At 35.5% G+C, this 12,497-nt stretch overlaps 1 protein-coding gene across 8 annotated transcripts in view; it reads right to left on the bottom strand.

Annotated features, from left to right (window-relative positions):
* CEP170 (centrosomal protein 170) overlaps positions 1–12,497 on the bottom strand; it is a 145,198-nt gene that overhangs the window by 54,492 nt on the left and 78,209 nt on the right. The window lies entirely within an intron of this gene.

Below are 12,497 nucleotides of genomic sequence, written 5' to 3'. Positions count from 1 at the left end.
GAAAAAGAATGGCAAATGTCACAGAAGAGAAATAATTCTGATTATAAACGTAGCATTCAGTTACCAATAGGAGATGCAAGATAAGCAGCGCAGTGGCAAAAGATAGCAAAGCAGTTAAGAGATGGACCTTGCATGGCTAGGTCCATATTTTTTCCAACTTGGATCCAGAAATCATCAAAGTACAAAAGAACTGAAATCAAATGGAGATGGATATGCATGTTCAATGTACATATAGAGAGAGATAGAAAAAAATATAAACTTCCTTATCAAGTAAGGAGGATGAAATATCTGAAATATCTATGAAAACAAGTAAATTTCCAAAGGAGAACAGGTGCTCAAATGAAGAAAGAAACATGACATCAATATGTAAGCAATGTTCTGGACATAATGATTCCACTTACCATTCTTCACTATCACATTCAGAGGCATTACTTTTAGAAGGACAAAAATAATATTACCAATGTGTGATCCTTATAAGAAAATAGATACATTTTATAAAAAATAAAAGAATGACTAGAGATAAAACATGTGGTTTGCTTGTGGCATTGCAATCCAAGCAGCAGTATGAAAACAAGTAAGTTAAAAATAGACAATTCAGTTGCCAGACAATTAATTCCACAAGGAAATTCAGGTACATTTCTATACAGCAGAATACATCCAAGTGTCAAAATCCATGGAGGAAAAGCTGAACTATAAATCTCAGATCAAAAAGAGCTGGCTTAAGTAAGCAACTCTGGAACACTATTCCTCTGTTGCCTCAGGGATAAATATGAAGGAATAAAAACAAATGCATTTATATATAAAATATGTGAAGGCACATAAATGAAAATGATAACTGAAATGCTTTAGATGTGTTATCAGATACTGCAAATGCAAAAAGAATTTAAAGATTAAATTGCTCTGTTTTTCAGGAAACAAAAGAACTATTATCAAGGTGGTAAAGAGTGAATTCAAATGAAAAATATTTCCCTAAAGCTCAAAAAAGCATTCCTTTTAAAAAGAGATTGACAGAAACACCCTTTGCAGATAATTTATTAGGAAGGAAAGGCAATACGGGGGGGACGAGGTTGTTTCTAATCATTTTCTAATTAAGTGAAGTATTGGGTCTTGACACATTTTTTCAAATATCAAATATGGATGGGATTCTTCAGGTGCTATAATCAGTTTCTTAGCAATACGGTGAATATGAAACAGTCATAAAGCTGTTTGCTTTTAGGTTATAGAAGAATGGGACAGCAACATTTCTGTAGTCAAATGTGTGGCACAGGGTATTAGAAGACATCAAGTTCCACTTCCAAAAAAAAAAAAAAAAAGTGAAAGCAAATTACACAGACAGTAAACAGAATATATTACAAAAACAATTTTCAACATAAAAATTATCCTTTTCAAAATCTACTTTTTCTCAATACTGAAAATGAAAACAGTGTATCAAAAACACTCTACACTATCAAAGCAATAATTCTACACACTTTCTGGAGGAAGAGCATATACAGGATTCTTAATAACCTAAGTCACGTTTTAAAAACTTCTTTATTACAGAGTTCATTTATGTTTTCCTTAAAGTATCCACTTGAGCGTTTACCCTGAAGGCCTGTCACTTAAAATTTCCATGAGAGTAATATGCATTAACTACTTTACATACATAAATAAACTCATTAATGTTTTTATTTTTTCAACATTGATTTATTTACTATGTATCATGTACTGTATCAGTACTATGTACTGCACTTGATCAATTTCATATAGTACAACTGGTTTACAAACCTATCCTACTGGCTCTGATGCTTGCTCAACTTTGGCAAGTGACTTCTTGCAATTTTCAGCACCTTTAGGAGAATCTACTTTACAATTAATCTCCTAACATTCACTTTTCACCTGTATTCTATTCAGAATCAAACCTGTTAGACCTGCCTTCTGCTGACTTAGCTTCTGTTCTATCCTTCTTGGATGGCCGTGTGGCTGACAGGGTCTTGGTGCTCCAGCTGGGGGTCAGATCTGAGCCTCTGAGGTGGGAGAGCCGAGTTCAGGATATCAGACCACCAGAGACGTCCTGGCCCCACATAATATCAAATGGTGACAGCTCTCCCAGAGATCTCCATCTCAATGCCAAGACTCAGCTCCATTCAATGACCAGCAAGCTCCAGTGCTGGACACTCTATGCCAAACAACTAGCAAGACAGGAACACATCCCCACCCATTAGCAGAGAGGCTGCCTAAAATCATAATAAGGTCACAGGCACCCCAAAACACACCACTGGATGCAGTCCTGCCCAACAGAAAGACAAGATCCAGCTTCATCCACCAGAACACAGGCACCATTCCCCTGCACCAGGAAGCCTACACAACCCACTGAGCCAACCATACCCACTGGGGGCAGACACCAAAAACAATGGGAACTACGAACCTGCAGCCGGCGAAAAGGAGACCCCAAACACAGTAAGTTAAGCAAAATGAGAAGACAGAGAAATACGCAGCAGATGAAGGAGCAAGGTGAAAACCCACCAGACCAAACGAATGAAGAGAAAATAGGCAGTCTACCTGAAAAAGAATTCAGAGTAATGATAGTAAAGATGATCCAAAATCTTGGAAATAGAATGGAGAAAAATATAAGAAATGTTTAATAAGGACCTAGAAGAACTAAAGAGCAAACAAACAATGATTAACAACACAATAAATGAAAGTAAAAATTCTCTAGAAGGAATCAATAGCAGAATAAATGAGGCAGAAGAACAGATAAGTGACCTGGAAGACAAAATAGTGGATATAACTACCACAGAACAGAATAAAGAAAAAAGAATGAAAAGCATTGAGGACAGTCTCAGAGACCTCTGGGACAACATTAAACACACCAACATTCGAATTACAGGGGTCCCAGAAGAAGAAGAGAAAAAGAAAGGAACTGAGAAAACATTTGAAGAGATTATAGTTGGAAACTTCCCTAATATGGGAATGGAAATAGTCAATCAAGTCCAGGAAGCACAGAGACTCCCATACAGGAGAAATCCAAGGAGAAACATGCCAAGACACATATTAATCAAACTATCAAAGATTAAATACATAGAAAAAATATTGAAAGCAGCAAGGAAAATAAAACAAATAACATAAAAGGGAATCCCCGTAAGGTTAACAGCTGATGTTTCAGCAGAAACTCTGCAAGCCAGAAGGGAGTAGCAGGACATACTTAAAGTGATGAAAGGGAAAAACCTACAACCAAGAGTACTCTACCTAGCAAGGATTTCATTCAGATTCGACAGAGAAATTAAAACCTTTACAGACAAGCAAAAGCTAAGAGAATTCAGCACCACCAAACCAGCTTTACAACAAACGTTAATGGAATTTCTCTAGGCGGGAAACAAAAGAGAAGGAAAAGACCTACAATAACAAAGCAAAAACAATTAAGAAAATAGGAAAAGGAACATACATATCAACAATTACCTTAAATATAAATGGATTAAATGCTCCAACCAAAAGACACAAACTGGATGAATGGATATAAAAACAAGACCCGTATATATGCTCTCTACAGAGACCCACTTCAGACCTAGGGAAACGTACAGACTGAAAGAGGGATGGAAAAAGATATTCCATGCAAATGGAAATCAAAAGAAAGCTGCAGTAGCAATTCTCATATCAGACAAAATAGACTTTAAAATAAAGACTATTACAAGAGACAAAGAAGGACACTACATAGTGATCAAGGGACCAATCCAAGAAGAAGATATAACAATTGTAAATATTTATGCACCCAACATAGGAGCACCTCAATACACAGGCAATTGCTAACAGCCATAAAAGGAGAAATCGACAGTAACACAATCATAGTAGGGGACTTTAACACCCCACTTTCACCAATGGACAGATCAACCAAAATGAAAATAAATAAGAAAATACAAGCTTTAAATGATACATTAAACAAGATGGACTTAATTGATATTTATAGGACATTCCATCCAAAAGCAACAGAATACACTTTCTTCTCAAGTGCTCATGGAATATTCGCCATGATAGATCATATCTTGGGTCACAAATCAAGCCTTGGTAAATTTAAGAAAATGGAAATAATATCAAGTATCTTTTCTGATATGCTATGAGACTAGATATCAATTACAGGAAAAAAACTGTAAAACTACTAACACATGGAGGCTAAACAATACGCTATTAAACAATCAAGAGATCACTGAACAAATCAGAGAGGAAAACACAAAACACCTAGAAACAAATGATAATGAAAACATGATGACTGAAAACCTACGGGATGCAGCAAAGGCAGTTCTAAGAAGGAAGTTTATAGCAATACAATCCTACCTCACGAACAGGAAACATCTCAAATAAACAACCTAACCTTACAACTAAAGCAATCAGAGAAAGAAGAACAAAAAAACCCCAAAGTTAGCAGAAGGAAGGAAATCATAAATATCAGATCAGAAATAAATGAAAAAGAAATAAAGGAAATGAGAGCAAAGATCAATAAAACTAAAAGCTGGTTCTTTCAGAAGAGAAACAAAATTGATAAAGCATTAGACAGACTCACCAAGAAAAAAAAGGAGAAGACTCAAATCAGCAGAATTAGAAATGAAAAAGGAGAAGTAACAACTTACACTCCAGAAATACAAAGGATCATGAGCGATTACTACAAGCAACTCTATGCCAATAAAATGGACAACCTGGAAGTAATGGACAAACTCTTAGAAAAGCACAACCTTTCGAAACTGAACCAGGAAGAAATAGAAAATATAAGCAGACCAATCACAAACACTGAAATTGAAACTGTGATTCAAAATCTTCCAACAAACAAAAGCCCAGGACCAGATGGCTTCACAAGTGAATTCTATCAAACATTTACAAAAGAGCTAACACCTATCCTACTCAAACTCTTCCAAGATATACTAGAGGGAGGAACACTCCCAAACTCATTCTATGAGGGCACTGTCATCCAGATACCAAAACCAGACAAAGATGTCACAAAAAAAGAAAACTACAAGCCAGTATCACTGATGAACATAGATGCAAAAATCCTCAACAAAATACTAGCAAACAGAATCCAACAGCACATTAAAAGGATCATACACCATGATCAAGTGGGGTTTATCCCAAGAATGCAAGGACTCTTCAATATATGCAAATCAATCAATGTGATACACCATATTAACAAATTGAAGCAGAAAAACCATATGATCATCTCAGCAGATGCAGGAAAAGCTTTTGACAAAATTCAACACTCTTTTATGATAAAAACTCTAAAGAAAGTGGGAATAGAGGGAATTTACCTCAACATAATAAAGTGCATATATGACAAACCCACAGCCAACATTGTTCTCAATGGTCAAAAACTGAAACCATTTCCTCTAAGATCAGGAACAAGACAAGGTTGCCCACTCTCACCACTACTATTCAACATAGTTTTGGAAGTTTTAGCCACAGCAATTAGAGAAGAAAAATAAATAAAAGGAATCCAAATCAGAAAAGAGGAAGTACAACTGTCAGTTAACAGATGACATGATACTATACATTGAGAATCCTAAAGATGCTACTAGAAAACTACTAGAGCTAATCAATGAATTTGGTAAAGTAGCAGTATACAACATTAATGCACAGAAATCGCTTGCATTCCTATACACTAATGATGAAAAATCTGAAAGAGAAATTAAGGAAACACTCCCATTTACCATTGCAACAAAAAGAATAAAATAGCTAGGAATAAACCTACCTAAGGAGACAAAAGACCTGTATGCAGAAAACTATAAGATACTGATGAAAGAAATTAAAACAGATGGAGAGATATACCATGTACTTGGACTGAAGAAGTCAAAATTGTGAAAATGACTCTACGACCCAAAGTAATCTACAGATTCAATGTCATCCCTATCAAACTAGCAATGGCATTTTTCACAGAACTAAAATAAAAAATTTCACAATTTGTGTGGAAACACAAAAGACCCCGAAGAGCCAAAGCAATCTTGAGAAAAAGAAACAGAGCTGGAGGAATCAGGCTCCCTGAATTCAGACTATATACTACAAAGCTACAGTAATCAAGACAGTATGGTACTGGCACAAAAACAGAAATATAGATCAATGAAACAGGATGGAAAGCCCAGAGATAAACCCACACACATATGGTCAACTTATCTTTCATAAAGGAGGCAAGAATATACAATGGAGAAAAGACAGCCTCTTCAATAAGTGGTGCTGGGAAAACTGGACAGCTACATGTGAAAGAATGAAATTAGAATACTCCCTAACACCATACACAAAAATAAACTCAAAATGCATTAAAGACCTACATGCAAGGCCAGACACTATCAAACTCATAGAGGAAAACATAGGACACTCTATGACATAAATCACAGCAAGATCCTTTTTGACCCACCTCCTAGAGAAATGGAAATAAAAACAAAAACACACAAATGGGACCTAACGAAACTTAAAAACTTTTGCACTGCAAAGGAAACTGTAAACAAGACATAAAGACAACCCTTAGAATGGGAGAAAATATTTGAAAATGAAGCAACTGACAAAGCATTATCTCCAAAATATACAAGCAGCTCACACAGCTCAATATCAAAAAAAACAAAGAACCCAATCCAAAAAAGGGCAGAAGACCTAAATAGGCATTTCTCCAAAGAAGATATACAGATTGCCAACAAACACATGAAAGGATGCTCAGCGTCAGTAATCATTAGAGAAATGCAAATCAAAACCACAATGCGGTATCACCTCACACCATTCCAAATAGGCATCATCAAAAAATCTACAAACAATAAATGCTGGAAAGGGTGTGAAGGAAAGGGAACCCTCTTACACTGTTGGTGGGAATGTAAATTGAAACAGCCACTATGGAGAACAGTATGGAGGTTCCTTAAAATACTAAAAATAGAAGTACCATATGTCCCAGCAATCCCGCTACTGGGAATATACTGTGAGAAAAGCATAATTCAAAAAAAGTCATGTACCACAATGGTCACTGCAGCACTATTTACAATAGGCAGGACATGGGAGCAACCTAAGTGTCCATCTACAGATGAATGGATAAAGAAGATGTGGCACATATACAGAATGGAATATTACTCAGTCATAAAAAGAAACCAAATTGAGTTATTTGTAGTGAGGTGGATGGACCTAGAATCTGTCATACAGAGTGAAGTAAGTCAGAAAGAGAAAAACAAATACCATATGCTAACATGTATATATGGAATCTAAAAAAAAAAAAAGTTCTGAAGAACCTAGGGGCAGAACAGGAATAAAGATGCAGACTTAAGAGAATGGACTTGAGGATGCGGGGAGAAGGAAGGATAAGCTGGGACGAAGTGAGAGAGTGGCATGGACATATATACACTACCAAATATAAAACAGACAGCTAGTGGGATGCAGCCACTTAGCACAGGGAGATCAGATTGGTGCTTTGTGACCACCTAGAGGGGTGGGAGGGACACGTAAGAGGGAGGGGATATGGGCATATAAGTATACATATAGCTGATTCACTTCGTCATACAGCAGAAACTAACACAATGTGAAGCAATTATACTCCAATAAAGATGTTAAATAAATAAGCAAACCTATCCTATCTATCTATCGTCATTCATTCATTCATTCATTCATTTTGCTCTCCACATCCTTACAGGTAACAGAGTAACCCTGAGAACAAGGGTTAGTAATTTCCTACTACCACTACCTGAATACCCAAATAAAATGATGTGGCTGAACTATGAAGCAATAACTACAAAAAGCTGGCCCAGAGGTATAGCATTTATCATTTACTTGTTATTCACGATTCAAATGAGTATGTTTCCAATTTTCCTCCCTTGTGAAAAAAACTTCACAGTTAATACTGACATACTTTTAATGTTTTCACATTATAACACATTAAAAAAGCAGAGATCAACAACTGCACATAACTATGTTTAAGATTATTATTTCCTAAGTTAGTCCTACTTCAAAATTGCCTTTACTCCAAGGACTAGAAACCCTGAGACTTACACAAGTTAACACCTAATTTAACCAGAAATCGCTTATCTAACAATGTCAAGCAGCACAACAGAGTGGAAAGGCAGCATATATGATATGATTAGTGGAAAGTAGTGAGAAGATTTGAAATCAGGTAAGTCCTGTCTCTATCAGTCCTTAATTCTCATTTTCCTCATTGTTAAATGAGAAAATAATATCTACCCATAAGATTGTTGTGAAGATTCAGTGAGATAAGTTATCCAGAAAAAGTCTGGCACAAAGTAGGCACAAAAGTAAATGTTTCTCTTACTTTTCCTCCCCCAACTCTTCAACATAGCTAATTAGGGAAACAAGAAACTATAACCAAAAATCTAACTCTAAAATAAAAAACCCAAGACAGATATGACAACACCTATATCCTCATATTTGTGATCTTTACTACCAGGAAAGTCCTTCATTGAGAACCTTTTTTGACTATTTACTCAGATTACATGTGGCAAATCTGGAGGGGATATAAAAGCAAGGATTAAGGTCAGACATATTGCGCTAAGAAGAGTCAAGTTGTCGAGATAAGACAAAAAACAATCAAGAGCAGACACATGGCTCAAAAACACAGTAGTTCAGAACCATTCATTCAGTATATGGAGCAAACAGTCTTACATACTTCAAGTCTCCCAAAGGCATCACTGTAATGTATCATAGTTCAATCACTGATGTTCATAATGATGCTTCTGAGTCATAAAGCAAACATTTAAATTATATTCAGCCTTCTGTGCTTAAGAAGGCAATGACATGGGTAATTCATTTAATAGAAATATAGGAAATGGTTAAACTTAGAAAAAAATTTCAGTTGTAAAAGTAAAGTTCAGTCATCTGGAAAATTCATTATGTAGAGGAATTCATTTCTCTGAAGATGATAAAACCAGATCAAGTGTGGGCCTGGTATATTTTGGAATTGTACGCCCACTAGAAAAATTATTAGGGGTCTTCTAAATTAATATAGAAAAATAAAACAGCTTTCCTCTTTCAGTACACTGACGAAACATTCTGAAATTTATGAATTTAACATGCATTTCTACTCAAAACCTATTTTGTTTATACTAAAGTAAACTAAATTATATACTAAAATACTAATATTTTATTTATACCAATATTTTATTATTAATCTCAATTGTTAGATATTTAAAAGTATTTAATAACTGATTATGCTAGAATTAATTATGTTTATCAAAATCAGAAGAGCAATATCCTTAAATTCTTAAGGTATTTTATGATTGTGTGACCTTCCAGGGAAACTGATAACATACATAATTCAGAAAATATGTTCCCTTCATTCTTCTGTACTAAATTAAATGAAATATTAAGCTGTTTCGAGATGATAAAGACTATAATTATGAAGGCAAATTCTGCTTAAGATATCCATCCAACCTAGTATATTCAAGTACTTCAAATTACAAAGACTGGGAAACTCTTTTTACCAAAAAGGAACTACAACTCAAAAGTTTTCAAATTTAGTTTAATTAGATTAAAAATCAGTGTAAAAGAGCCAAAAATCTACTCTTCACAGTTGTACACACCTTTTCAAACTGTATGCAACACTTAAAGGCCTTTAATTGTAACCTAAAAAGTGTTTAAACCGTTTAAACCAAGTTAGAAGGTAGAAGAGCATACCTGATCTAAAATGAGGACAAATTCTCCTTTAATAGGACTCAAATATTCACACAATTTCAGGAGAACTTGATTGCTCTAATATTTGCTTCTAGGGTTCTTTGGGCTTTAAGGGAAATTGGTAGGAGATTCTGGATACACATGGACCCACAGAAAGGGACATAAAAAGTTACTAGGTAGTAGATTCTCTATTATCCTTTCTGGAATGTTCACCTTTCAAAATAAATACTAAGATTTTACAGTCTAAAAATTGGTAACCAAGAAGCAAATAACTTTTTGCTTTTACCAAAAAAGCATGCTTAGAGCACAAATAAACTAATCATTTATATTTCATAATCTGAAACACTAAAAAAAACCTTAATTTCAAAATGACCAAGCGGAATAGCATTCAATACGCATTTTCAAATTTGATTCTACAATATATGCTGGCATCATAAATTATTTCAAATTAGTAAACTGTTTCTCTCACCCTATATTTTAAAAGACTACAAATGATAAATCTGAAACAATAACATCCTCATACTAATATAAGAAAGCAAATGAGACTCTCATTAAGGCTTTTAATCAGCTGAATCTGACAGAGTGCTTCAAGCTACTTAACAAAAGACTTAATTCCTTCTAACTCAAAAATAATCCCAAGATTATTAGACAGCTTTTGTCATCTGGCAGAAAAGATACTCAATGAGACACGCCACACAGCTGGTAATCATTTAAGAATTTAGTTTCATTCACATGGATGAAATTACTACTGGATGTTTCACAGTTTGAAATTCATTTCATTAACTTAGGTATGAGAGATCAATTTTTTATGTCAATTTGTTTTTGGAGTGCTTGTTTTAATCTTTATACTATACGAAGTATATTCTTTTGGAGTGGCTGTGTGTGTGTGTGTGTGTGTGTGTGTGTGTGTAATGACTGCTGAAATGTTAACTGTTTGTGGTTAAGAGCATGGACTCGAGTCAGGCTACCTGGGTTCAAATCCCAGCTAAACTACTTGCTAGCAGGGTGACCTTGTGAATAAATTCACATAACCTTGCCGTCGTTTCCTTATTTATAAAATGGGGATGATAACAGTAACTACTTTTAGGTATCACTGTGAAAGGATTAAATGATTAAACATATGCAGGGCACTAAGAAGAGTGTCTTGATAAAGCAAGCACCACTGAAGTGTTAGCTGTTGTTAATAAGTCATGGTTCTGTCTCCAGGACAAAAATTACATTTACTGTATTTACATTTATTATAATTACATTGATTGTATTCTAGAAGATATGTATTTCAGACTTCAAAAGTTCTTTTGTGTGTGAGGGTGGAAGGATCTTTAATGGCCAGATAAACTCAGTATCACAATTATTTTCAGAATTTGGCAACAGTTAAATTCTGCTGTGTTTTCTTCTAAGTTAACCACCAATTATTAGTACATTTTTTTTCTCACTCTCCTCTCTCTCCCCCTCCCCTTCTCTCTCTCCCTCTCTCTCTTTCTCCTAGATGGCTCTAGTACACAGTGATAATATAATATGTGATTCCTGAAGGAACTTATAGTTTAGATGAGAAGGCATACACACAGAATACTGAAGGAAAGTGTTACATATTAGCAATAGATATAAACAGACATACCCTTTAGAATTTTATATTACCTGATTTATGTGTATACATGTCTGTGGGAGAAGAGCAGGCAGGAATTAGTCTAATTTATGTGGAAATGCACTGGGAGAGAGCACTAAACAACTGGTAGTGGGACGCAAGGCTAAGAAAGTGGGACAAAATTAGAGAGAACTTTGACATAATACCTATTGGGCAAGCAAAAGGAAGCTACTGTAGTTTCTTAAAGAAAGGAAAAAAAACGGCAGCTTAGATTTATTATACAAAATGAACTGCAGAAGGGTTGAAACTGGAAATAGTTCAGTTATGATTAATGGAAAAAAAGGGCAACAGAAGTAGGCAATATAATAGATGAGGTGAAAGGAAGGGAAGACACAAAGATTTCATATAAAGTAGACATTCTTGACTGCCTTCCAAAATCTATTTCCTATTCCTCCCTCCTACAAGAACTCCAACATTCCCAGGTATCTCTAACTCTTCCCTGATACAGCTCATGTACCTTAGGGGGAAAACTAACCCCATATTCAGCTTCAGGATGGGCACAATTGGCTTAAGGATAATCTCATAACCCTTGCCAGGGATTGGTTCAGAAATAAGCAGGTGACCTACTCCTGAACCCATGAGAGGCCAATGAGATGACAAATGTGTTGAAAACTTTGGGGAGAGTTTCCAGGGGTTCTTCTAGAAGCGACCTTTGCTATTTCCCACTGGATGTGATCAAAGCAGCATGCACTCCAACTGCTACTGGCAAGCAGCCTATGAGTACGAGGGGAAACTCCCTCAGTATGCAGCCACTGTGAATAGAAGGGCAGAAAGTCCGAGAGAAAATAGCTAGCTGATGACACCATTGAGATGCTGCATTAACCAATCCTGAAGAGGTTCAGTTATTTATTTTAGCCAGTAGAATTCCTTCCTGTTTAGTCTCAGGTGGCATTTCTATTATTTGCATTTGAGGGTATGCTAAATAATACTAAGTTTCTGAGCTTGAACATGAAGAAAAAAACGTGTTGGCCACAGAAACAAGGAAACTGAGATGGGAATTTATTTGCAAAGTTGACAACTTTCAGTTTGGGGCACTTTAAGATCAAGTTGGTAAGGCCAGCTTTCTAAGACTTGTACTCTGGTAAAATTAGAGCATATTTAAGCACCAGTGCTCTTATTCTCCAGCTAATAAAAACCTCTTATTTACCTTGTAGAATTATGGTCAAAGGTAGAAAGTTGACAGAACTTCTGATGGAATCTATCCTTAACTCAGAGTCAAAGTTGGCTTTCCATACTGCTCCCTGGT

This window comes from Mesoplodon mirus (assembly GCF_964341445.2).
Source record: "Mesoplodon mirus genome assembly, chromosome: 3".
Lineage (NCBI taxonomy): Eukaryota > Metazoa > Chordata > Mammalia > Artiodactyla > Ziphiidae > Mesoplodon > Mesoplodon mirus.
The sequence above is the reverse complement of the archived record's forward strand: the minus strand, read 5'-3'. Positions and strand labels throughout refer to the sequence as shown.